Raw genomic sequence first — 10,093 nt, 5'->3', positions numbered from 1 at the left:
GAACAATGTGTTTTTGACCTTACATTGTTGATTTTGCTCAAAACGAATGTAATCCACTTCCAAATGGTTTAGTATGGCCCAATAACCCTTTGGTAAGCTTATATATCAACAATATAATAATTAATATCAACATTTCTTCTTTTTATGCGTGCAAAAGGGTTTTCAGAGCGAGAGAATCACTTTTTGACCAACAATTTGTTTTTGACACTTTTTTCTATGATTAACAGAAATATCAACATTTCTGGTTTTAATGATTGCAAAATGCTTTTCAGAGCGAAATAATCACTTTTTGACCAACAATGTGTTTTTGGCCTTACATTGTTGATTTTGCTCAAAACTGCTGTATTCCACTTCCAAATGGTGGAGTATGGCCCTCTAACCCTTCGGTAAGCTTAGTAACACGTTTGCATTGAAATTGACAGAAATATCAACATTTTATCTTTTTATGCTTGCAAAAGGGTTTTCAGAGCGAGAGAATCACTTTTTGACCAACAATGTGTTTTTGACTTGTTTTTCAGAAATTAACAGAAATATCAACATTTCTTGTTTTTATGCGTGCCAAATGCTTTTCAGAGCGCTAGAATCACTTTTTGACCAACAATGTGTTTTTGACTTTACATTGTTGATTTTGCTCAAAACTAATGTATTCCACTTGGCCCCACAACCCTTTGGTAAGCTTAGTAACACATTTGCATTGAAATTGACAGAGAAATCAACATTTCTTGTTTTTATGCCTGCAAAATGCACTTCAGAGGGCTAGAATCACTTTTAGACGAACAATGTGTTTTTGACCTTACATTGTTGATTTTGCTCAAAACGAATGTAATCCACTTCCAAATGGTTTAGTATGGCCCAATAACCCTTTGGTAAGCTTAGTAACACGTTTGCATTGAAATTGACAGATATCAACATTTCTTGTTTTTATGCCTGCAAAATGCTTTTCAGAGCGCTAGAATCACTTTTGGACGAACAATGTGTTTTTGACCTTACATTGTTGATTTTGCTCAAAACGAATGTAATCCACTTCCAAATCGTTTAGTATGGCCCAATAACCATTTGGTAAGCTTAGTAAAAAGTTTGCATTGAAATTAACAGAAATATCAACATTTCTGGTTTTAATGATTGCAAAATGCTTTTCAGAGCGATAGAATCACTTTTTGACCAACAATTTGTTTTGGACCTTACATTGTTGATTTTGCTCAAAACTGCTGTATTCCACTTCCAAATGGTGGAGTATGGCCCTATAACCCTTTGGTAAGCTTAGTAACACGTTTGCATTGAAATTTACAGAAATATCAACATTTCTTCTTTTTATGCGTGCAAAAGGGTTTCCACAGCGATATAATCACTTTTTGACCAACAATGTGGTTTTGACCTTACATTGCAACACAGTCTCACTCCGAGAACGTCAAATACCGACTGTTGGCAAAGGCCCCTAGCGTCGGTGACTGACGGGAAAGGTACCCTTTTTAGTCGGTCGGTGACAGTAATGGCGCATTTCCACTGCAGGGTGCGGAACGGATCGGATCGCAAAGGTGCGGGTCGGATCGCGTTTCCACCGCCAAAAGTGGGCGTGACCCGGACTTTGCCGTACCCGTTCCGACCCCATTCTAGGGACTCCTCCGTTGCGGTACCCAAAACGAGACCAGACGCCTGAAAGGGTACCCTGGAATTCTAGCTACACCCCCCCTCCGTTGATTGGTCGACAGAATCGTCACTTCCGGGTGACGCGGGGATAAAAACAAACAAACAGTAGCCTCGAGGTATTATTCTTTACAATTAACATGTCGCGTAAAAAGCTTGCTTGGGCGAACAAGGAGGTGGAGACGTTCGTCTGCATTCTTGCGGAGGAAGACGTTGTTTACGATGTTTACGTAGCTGCCGCGGCGATTGACATCCGGCCTACCACCAAGGGTACTGTCGGCAGTGGAAAAGCGACCTCGGAACTGAGCTGGGCTATACCGCCCCCTCCCTACCGCCCCTTTGCGATCCGATCCGTTCCGCACCCTGCAGTGGAAACGCGGCATAATGGCGCATTTCCACTGCAGGGTGCGGAACGGATCGGATCGCAAAGGTGCGGGTCGGATCGCGTTTCCACCGCCAAAAGTGGGCGTGACCCGGACTTTGCCGTACCCGTTCCGACCCCATTCTACGGACTCCTCCGTTGCGGTACCCAAAACGAGACCAGACGCCTGAAAGGGTACCCTGGAATTCTAGCTACACCCCCCCTCCGTTGATTGGTCGACAGAATCGTCACTTCCGGGTGACGTGGGGATAAAAACAAACAAACAGTAGCCTCGAGGTATTATTCTTTACAATTAACATGTCGCGTAAAAAGCTTGCTTGGGCGAACAAGGAGGTGGAGACGTTCGTCTGCATTCTTGCGGAGGAAGACGTTGTTTACGATGTTTACGTAGCTGCCGCGGCGATTGACATCCGGCCTACCACCAAGGGTACTGTCGGCAGTGGAAACGCGACCTCGGAACTGAGCTGGGCTATACTGCCCCCTCCCTACCGCCCCTTTGCGATCCGATCCGTTCCGCACCCTGCAGTGGAAACGCGGCATAAAGGTACCCTTCGGCGTCTTCTGCATACGGAATGGGGGGTGCCTCACTACGTCTCTAATAGACGATGTGAGCATCTTTCCTATTGGATAGTTTTTTAGGATATTCTTCTGTGAAAATGGCGGACATACTTTTTATCCTGGGTGGAAAATATGATATTTTAGAATAGTTACACCATTAAAAGTGTTTATGTAAACATTTTTACCGAGAAATGTGCATTTTACTTTCATAATCGTCGTTCGGCGAATGTGAAGGATGTTTGGTTTGATAGATATGACGAAGAATATTTCATCGGGCGATAATGGCCGGCGTACAGGCATCCCGGGCTCACGAAAATAGGTGACACTGTCACGTTATTTAATCTATTGAAACGTGATCAGGTACACGTTTTTTCTAAATGTTCGTGTCAAAAAGCACAATTTTCAAACTCATGCATATCAATTGGAAGTATTTGTCGTGATTTGTCACTAAGCACGACTTCCATCTAAGGTTCTGTCCGGGAGCTTTCTCCCTATTGTCCCTTAAGGAGCTCCGTACAGAACATTTATTGTTAAAAATTGTCTGTGATAACTAAGAATATGACAGCTTTTGGCCACCCGTTTCTACTTAAAATTGTCTGTGATAATATGACAGCGTTTGGCCACCCGTTTCTACTTTCACCTTTGATTCTGAGATATGTGATAATTCACGGATATATTAAATGCAGGTGCGCTGCTCTGTAGGCAAACCGCGATGGAAAAAAGGGTAGATGCTTCATCGGAAAATATGGTATTTTAGCATAGTTACGCCATTAAAAGTGTTTATGTAAACATTTTTTAGCGAGAAATGTGCATTTTACGAATGTGCGAACATGAAGGATGTTTTGTTTGATAGTTATGGCGAAGAATATTTCAGTCGTCTCCACGTAATGATTATAACATGGTTGCTATGATGGTTGCTACGGACGCTGAAACCAGCAGCTCGCAAGCCGTTTAAATCATGGGTATAAAACCATTGTCTTTGCTGGTTATGTAAGGGATAATGTATAGAACAATTATTGCCTTCATGGCGATAACGGCTTATTTTAGATAATGACCGGCGACGCTCATTGCACGGATACTTGCCTAAACGAAATACTAACTTCACATGGTGTGTCTTTTTACAATTTATTTGTTACCAGCATTCGTAGTATCCAAACAAATCCTTCGTTTACCTTGACAGCGGTCAATTATACTTGGCAACGATGAATTATCAAATATAATTCACGCCGGAAGTTGTGAAGGGTGAACCGAGCGTTCCACGGCATTGAAAAGACCCATTGAACAACATTATGGCGTCTTCTTTCTTGGGATTTCCTGTGAGCAGCTGCTCCGGTCACATATGTATTAACCCGACATCGGCTCTAATAGACGCTATCTGTCCTACTTGATAGTTATAAGAACGATGCTGATGGCTAGACAGATGTTTCAATTACGTCAGGTTGCTAGGGACGGGCTGAAAGAAGCCGTGGGCACCTGTCCCATTGGAAGTCAGAGGACCTGTCCCGGTAGTAGTGTAATGTCCGTTTTTAGGTTTTTACCCTAACGATGATTTAAAAAAAATATCTGTGACGTTTCTTGCCCTTAACACAGCATTGTATCCTTGTTAATTACACAAGCCAATGTTACGTACATCTTTTTCCAGATTATCCGACCGTCGTCCTTGGCGGAAGTTGCAGTTTTCGCGCTACCAACCTCAGGTAAGAACTCGCATTGAATGGTTAAGAGACTAAAAATAAGAAGTAGGACTAAAAACGACGCCACAAAGATTGATAGTATCAGCCCAAATGAAGTGGATAGCCCGTTTAGAACTGTACAGTAGCAATTTAATTTGACAGATTTATTTAAGACACTACACTGTCATAAATGTGCACAGACGTATTTTAGCCAGCTAGTAGCCTATCCGAGCCCTACAGCCAGCTAGTAGGGCTACAGGATGAAAAAGGCTGCGTCTTTAAATGTAATCTTTATTTTGGTGAACATTTATTTGAAGAGCCTTGCATAAACTATATTGACCGTTGCTATGAACAAGAAACATGTTTCCTAAATGTTTAAATCATGTCACGATGTAATCTTGAATGTGGTGTGTGATGGTTACCTTGCATCAATGACTGAGATGTGCTTTGATTTCCTATGCATCAAAATAGACATTGCATACACAACTGTATTTGTTTTGTTATATTTTCAATTTCATTTTAATAAAATAAAAAGTCCATAGGGTAATCCTGTTTGCCATTTGGCTAATTATATGGTCAGCAATATGTTATGATGGTATTGATACCATTGTTGCCTTTTCCCACTGGCAGCCCTTACAGTAGCCTACATCCAGATGGGATACTTAACCTAAATGCCATTTGTCTTTGAATGTATATTTACAATTTGCATCAATAAATTAAAAACATTTTAACTGGTGAATACTTTATACTATGACAAGTATTGACTGCATATTATAGCTTCAATCACTCCAATTGCAATAGGACCAATATATATGAATGAAACAACGTACCACTTGTAGTATTTTATACTGTAATGAACTGACAGCAAACATTTCACCATCATTTGCAGAATGACAAAGCCAAAAACGAGGCTGTGCCCTTCCTGCCAGGCCCCAAATTTGCTGAGGAGGAAGACCTGTGCAAGTTGTGTCTGCCCTCTTCAGCAGAGTGGCAAAGATTTGCAAAGTTGGGCAAAGTCTGTGAAGGCCAACAAAAACGCACACAGGACCTTGGAGTCGGCCCATGTATCGGTGAGTTTTAATCCCTTCAATGTAACAAGGGGTTTGCCCTCTTAAACATTTACATAATGATAATTCTTTGATCAAAAACTACCTTTAGGGTTGTAACAAATCATGGTTATTTCTTTGGCATTGATTCATATGCTACTAAAAATAAAGTTCATAATATCTAAATATTTTGTGACTGAATGCATAAAGCTTCGCTGCTAAGAGCTGAGCATGAAGTTGACGCTTTTGTTTTGGTGTTATACTTATTTGTCAAGTCACTGTGTAATTCCATATACTTCTTCATCCTATACCTTGCAGGTGAATAAACTAAATGCTCTTGGGTACTGCCCTTTGTTATTTGTGGGACGACATGGCCGAAAAGGAGAATTCAACGAGGACATGGTTCACCATATCCCGGTCAATGATGAGGTGGTGCAGGAAATCCTGAAAAAAATGGGCAGGCTTTATGAGCACCTGCTGAAGAGTAAGATCATCTTAGTTCAAAATGATTACATTATACTTTTTTATCCCATAGTGTATTGTTTAATAGGTGCTGTTTCATTACATTCATCTAATATAAATATACTCCAGTACATACTATCTATACATCTTTATATAGGGATGGGCGCGAGTAATCGATTCGAGGACAAACAAGGAAAAAAATGGTACTCTGTAGACTGTAAAGGTGCAACATGTTTTTTTCCATGTGTATAATACAGCTCAAATGTCTGTCCACTAGCATGTTGTTTTAATTTAAAAAAAAATACCTGTCTAGACGTTAAGCGTAGTGGTTTTTCCTCGCCTGTCTCACCAACAGAAACACTCTCATTTTAAACTTTCCTTTTATATTTTACTTTCTAAAAATTATATTTGCACTGATCACTTGAGTCTTGGAATACACTAAACATGCCCATCCCTAAAATATAAGTGTTACATCTAGCCCATTGCAGCATTGAAACCTCATATACCACCTCATCTATCTGAGCTTTTAAGAGTAAATCCGCTGCTGTAGGATGTCTGCAAACTACTTACTATTATTTTTCCTTGGAAGTGATTTATTTATTTATCTAAATATTGTATTTGCAGAGCTGCATCTCCGCCAGGGCGCATCAACAGCTGTGCCTGGGCCAATGGCGGACAGTGCTCGGTCTGGAGCAGGGCCAGGACCAGGACCATCCTTCACCCCCTCTCAGCCTCCTCCCCCTCCACCCTTCACCCCCTCTCAGCCTCCTCCCCCTCCAACCTTCACCCCCTCTCAGCCTCCTCCCCCTCCAACCTTCACCCCCTCTCAGCCTCCTCCCCCTCCAACCTTCACCCCCTCTCAGCCTTCTTTTCCTCCACCCTTCACCCCCTCTCAGCCACCTCCACCCTTCACCCCCTCTCAGCCTCCTCCACCCTTCACCCCCTCTCAGCCTTCACCCCCTCCACCCCCTCTCAGCCTTCTCCCCCTCCACCCTTCACCCCCTCTCAGCCTCCTCCCCCTCCAACCTTCACCCCCTCTCAGCCTTCTCCCCCTCCACCCTTCAACCCCTCTCAGCCTCCTCCCCCTCTATCCTTCACCCCTTCTCAGCCTTCTCCCCCTCCACCCTTCAACCCCTCTCAGCCTTCTCTCCCACTGGTGAAAGGTTTGATTCACTCTCTTCTTCATGTCTAATAACCTAGCTATAACAAATGCACACACAAAAAAAAAAAAATGAAATTGAATATTGTCAAGATGCTTGAAATGTTTTAATATTCATGTATGTATATGATTATGTATGTATATATATATATATGTATATGTATGTATATATATGTATATGTATATATATATAACATAGTGTAGTATTATTTTAAACCGTTTAACTGGTAGAAGTCAACTACCCAAAAATGAAAATGTTAGAGCTGCTGCTTTAGAACTCTTAATACTTGGGTGTCTAATTCGTTTTTTGCTTTTTTCTTTTTTTTCTTTAGAATGCCGCAAACACAGGACACAGAAGGTGTTCCTGTATGATAAGATTTTGAGAAAAAGAGTTGCAAATGTAAGTATGTTCTGCTTTCTTCCTCTGGGTGTTCTAGTAAAATACAATGGGAAAACATTTAAGGTTCACAATCGATTTATTTTTCATTCTACAACACAGTGTTATCTGAGGATTATATAAGAAAACGCAAATTGTAGTCCTTTGATGTTTCAAAACACAAAAAATAATTGTGCAGTGAAGGGCTGCCCGACTAAGAATTTAACTCGTCGGATCTGATTCGTCATGTCTTTCCTATCGTCAACTGAGTTTCAAATCATGACGATTTTTTTATCACTCAATCAAGGCCTCTACTCATGATCAACGGTAATACTTCTGATAAAGCACTGGCTGTTCAATTGTTTTTATATGGAGAGGGCAGCTTTCAGCAGGCTTTCAGGCTGAAAGGATAATGAGGCAGCCCAACAATCAGTTGATTCTTTCAGTTTCCCCAATATTAATTTTACATTGGGGCTGCCCCTCTGTGATTTTTGCACCCAAGCTGATTGATTGGATTGGTTTGTAAGAGAAAATAGGAGAGGAGCAGTGCAGAGTGCTATTTTATCTATGTGCGCTGTAGTCGCCTCTACATATTTACACGAATCAACACACCTAAAAGGCAAAGATACAACAAAATAGATGAGTCGTCACCAGCACTTGCAACATGTAAGCTACAGCTGTTGATTACACTTCCATTAAATGCTAGTGAACCTCTCTAAAATAAAGTCACTGAAATGGTGAACATAAGCATAAGCAGAGTGCAGGGCTTGTCCTAGCTGTAGTTTTAGCTCTAAATATTTATCACTAGGCTGGATGTAGCCAACTGTGATGGCTTATCTGATGTGTTTTTTTTTACTTGTGCGTGTCGCAGAACACAAACACTCTCATGTTAATCTATGCAGCTGTCTACCAACACCATCGGGCGTGTTTTTTCAGCTTTGCTCTTGTAGCAGGATAGAGGTGCTATCCATGTTAGTCACGGTTAAGTACCACTAGTGGCCGTCATGATGTGGGCGGTATAAAAGCAGCCATCCTCCACCTGCCTCTTTCTTTTTGCGCTCCTGTCACTTGCGCGTCACTTCCGGGCCAAAAGGTAGTCTGGTCCGATAGGGCGACTATTTGTTGCTGCTTCAGGGTTTTCGTGCGAGCTATGGTGTAAGTTCTTGTAAGCAAGTTATTTTAAGTATTCTTTCGTGGCAATGTAGTTGATGCTGTCTGATGGCTAACGCTAGTGTGTTCTCAGGTAAACGCTGATGACGGCCGGAGTCCTCTCTCACTCCCTCCTCCTGTGTGAACGCGAGTGTGTGTGTGTGTGTGTGTATGCCAGTGTTTGGTCGTAAACAGGTATGTGTTAGCATAGCAAACAACTGTAGCATTTCTGTTTTATGTAGCCACACTAACATCATGTTTGGTCGTAAACAGGACCAACTGCAATCAGCTCATTGGGGTCGCTGCTGCTTTGCCAGGCTGATCTTGCCTTCCCACGCTACTCTGCTTTGCCAGGCTGATCTTGCCTTCCCACGCTACTCTGCTTTGCCAGGCTGATCTTGCCTTCCCACGCTACTCTGCATTGCTGGCTGATATTGCCTTTCCACGCTACTCCGCTTCACTGCTGCTTCCGCCGCGTTGTTTACTTCACGTGCTTTGCTCCGGCTGGCACCTCGTGCCTACTGCCGCCTGTCGCTGCGGCGCACCCCCCCCCCCCCCCCCCCGAGTAGTTCTACCAAGGGTGCTCATCCAGTGTGCCTTTTAACCGGGGTTTCCCCCCATCCGTGTGTGCATGAGTGTTGATGTGTGTTCTAATTATTTGAATGATTTGTTTTCTTTTGTTTTGATTACTTATCTAGTTCTGCGTTTATCAACTATTTTGTGTGTATTGTTTTTCTTTTGGTTTGATTACTGATTTAGTTCTGCGTTTATCTCAACTATTTTGTGTGTATTGTTTGTTTTCTTTTGATTTGATTACTTATTTAGTTTTGCGTTTATCTCAACTATTTTGTGTGTATTGTTTGTTTTCGTTTGGTTGCATGGTGAAGATTTTGCATTGAAAAGGAAAGAAGTTATTTAATAAATTGTATTTTTCTATAACATTTGAACTACGTCTCATGCCTTCTAAACGAGTGGACTTACCTGTGTGCTTTGCACTTTACATAAATTCCCTGAGGTGAAATTCCCAGGGTGGCGTTGTCGGTTCCTTTTTCTTATTTCTTAGTTAGATCTTTTAGTTTATTTTCCTTTCGCCCACCACCTTGCCACACTTGGCGTTGTCGGCAGGATCACTTTTTTTTCGAACGGCTGAGACGTGTGTTCCTTTGTATACATATTTGTTTGATTTTCTTTTTCTTTTATTTTTTGTGTTGCTCGCTGTATTTGGTGCGATCTAAATTTTGTTTTTGTGCGTGCAGATTGGGGCGATCAGAGACAAAGCAGCAGTGGCCCCTCGTGGATCTTCGTGAGGGAGTTCTCCCTCACTATAGGTTTGACTTTCGTGGTGCTTTTGCATCATCGTAGCTACTAGTAGTGTAGTGAGTTTGTAGTAATCATGGAGGAGGAAACTCAGGAACTTAGAGAGCTGATTGCACAGTTAAAAGCAGATAATGAGCGGTTGCGACAGGGACAGGCTGGCTCAAGTGCTCTACCGTCTACCTCTTCAGCAGTACCTGCTGCCTCTCCTACTTCTGTTCCCTCTGTAGCAGAGAGACTAATTTTTGTGCCTAGAGATAGGAAGTGTACCATCTTTAGGGGAAGGACAGGCGTAGGATTGAGTGAGTGGGTGGAGGAGGTGCAGGCGAG

General features: G+C 42.2%; 1 long non-coding RNA gene across 1 annotated transcript; it reads left to right on the top strand.

Annotated features, from left to right (window-relative positions):
• Positions 1–7,949: 7,949 nt before the first annotated feature.
• LOC132457536 (uncharacterized) lies at positions 7,950–9,610 on the top strand. The gene is made up of 2 exons (XR_009525707.1): positions 7,950–8,455; positions 8,544–9,610. It is a non-coding gene; the product is annotated as an uncharacterized LOC132457536 (long non-coding RNA).
• Positions 9,611–10,093: the final 483 nt, after the last annotated feature.

This window comes from Gadus macrocephalus, chromosome 5 (assembly GCF_031168955.1).
Source record: "Gadus macrocephalus chromosome 5, ASM3116895v1".
NCBI classification, from domain to species: domain Eukaryota; kingdom Metazoa; phylum Chordata; class Actinopteri; order Gadiformes; family Gadidae; genus Gadus; species Gadus macrocephalus.
Note: the sequence above shows the minus strand (reverse complement) of the source record. Positions and strands in the feature narration are given on the sequence as shown.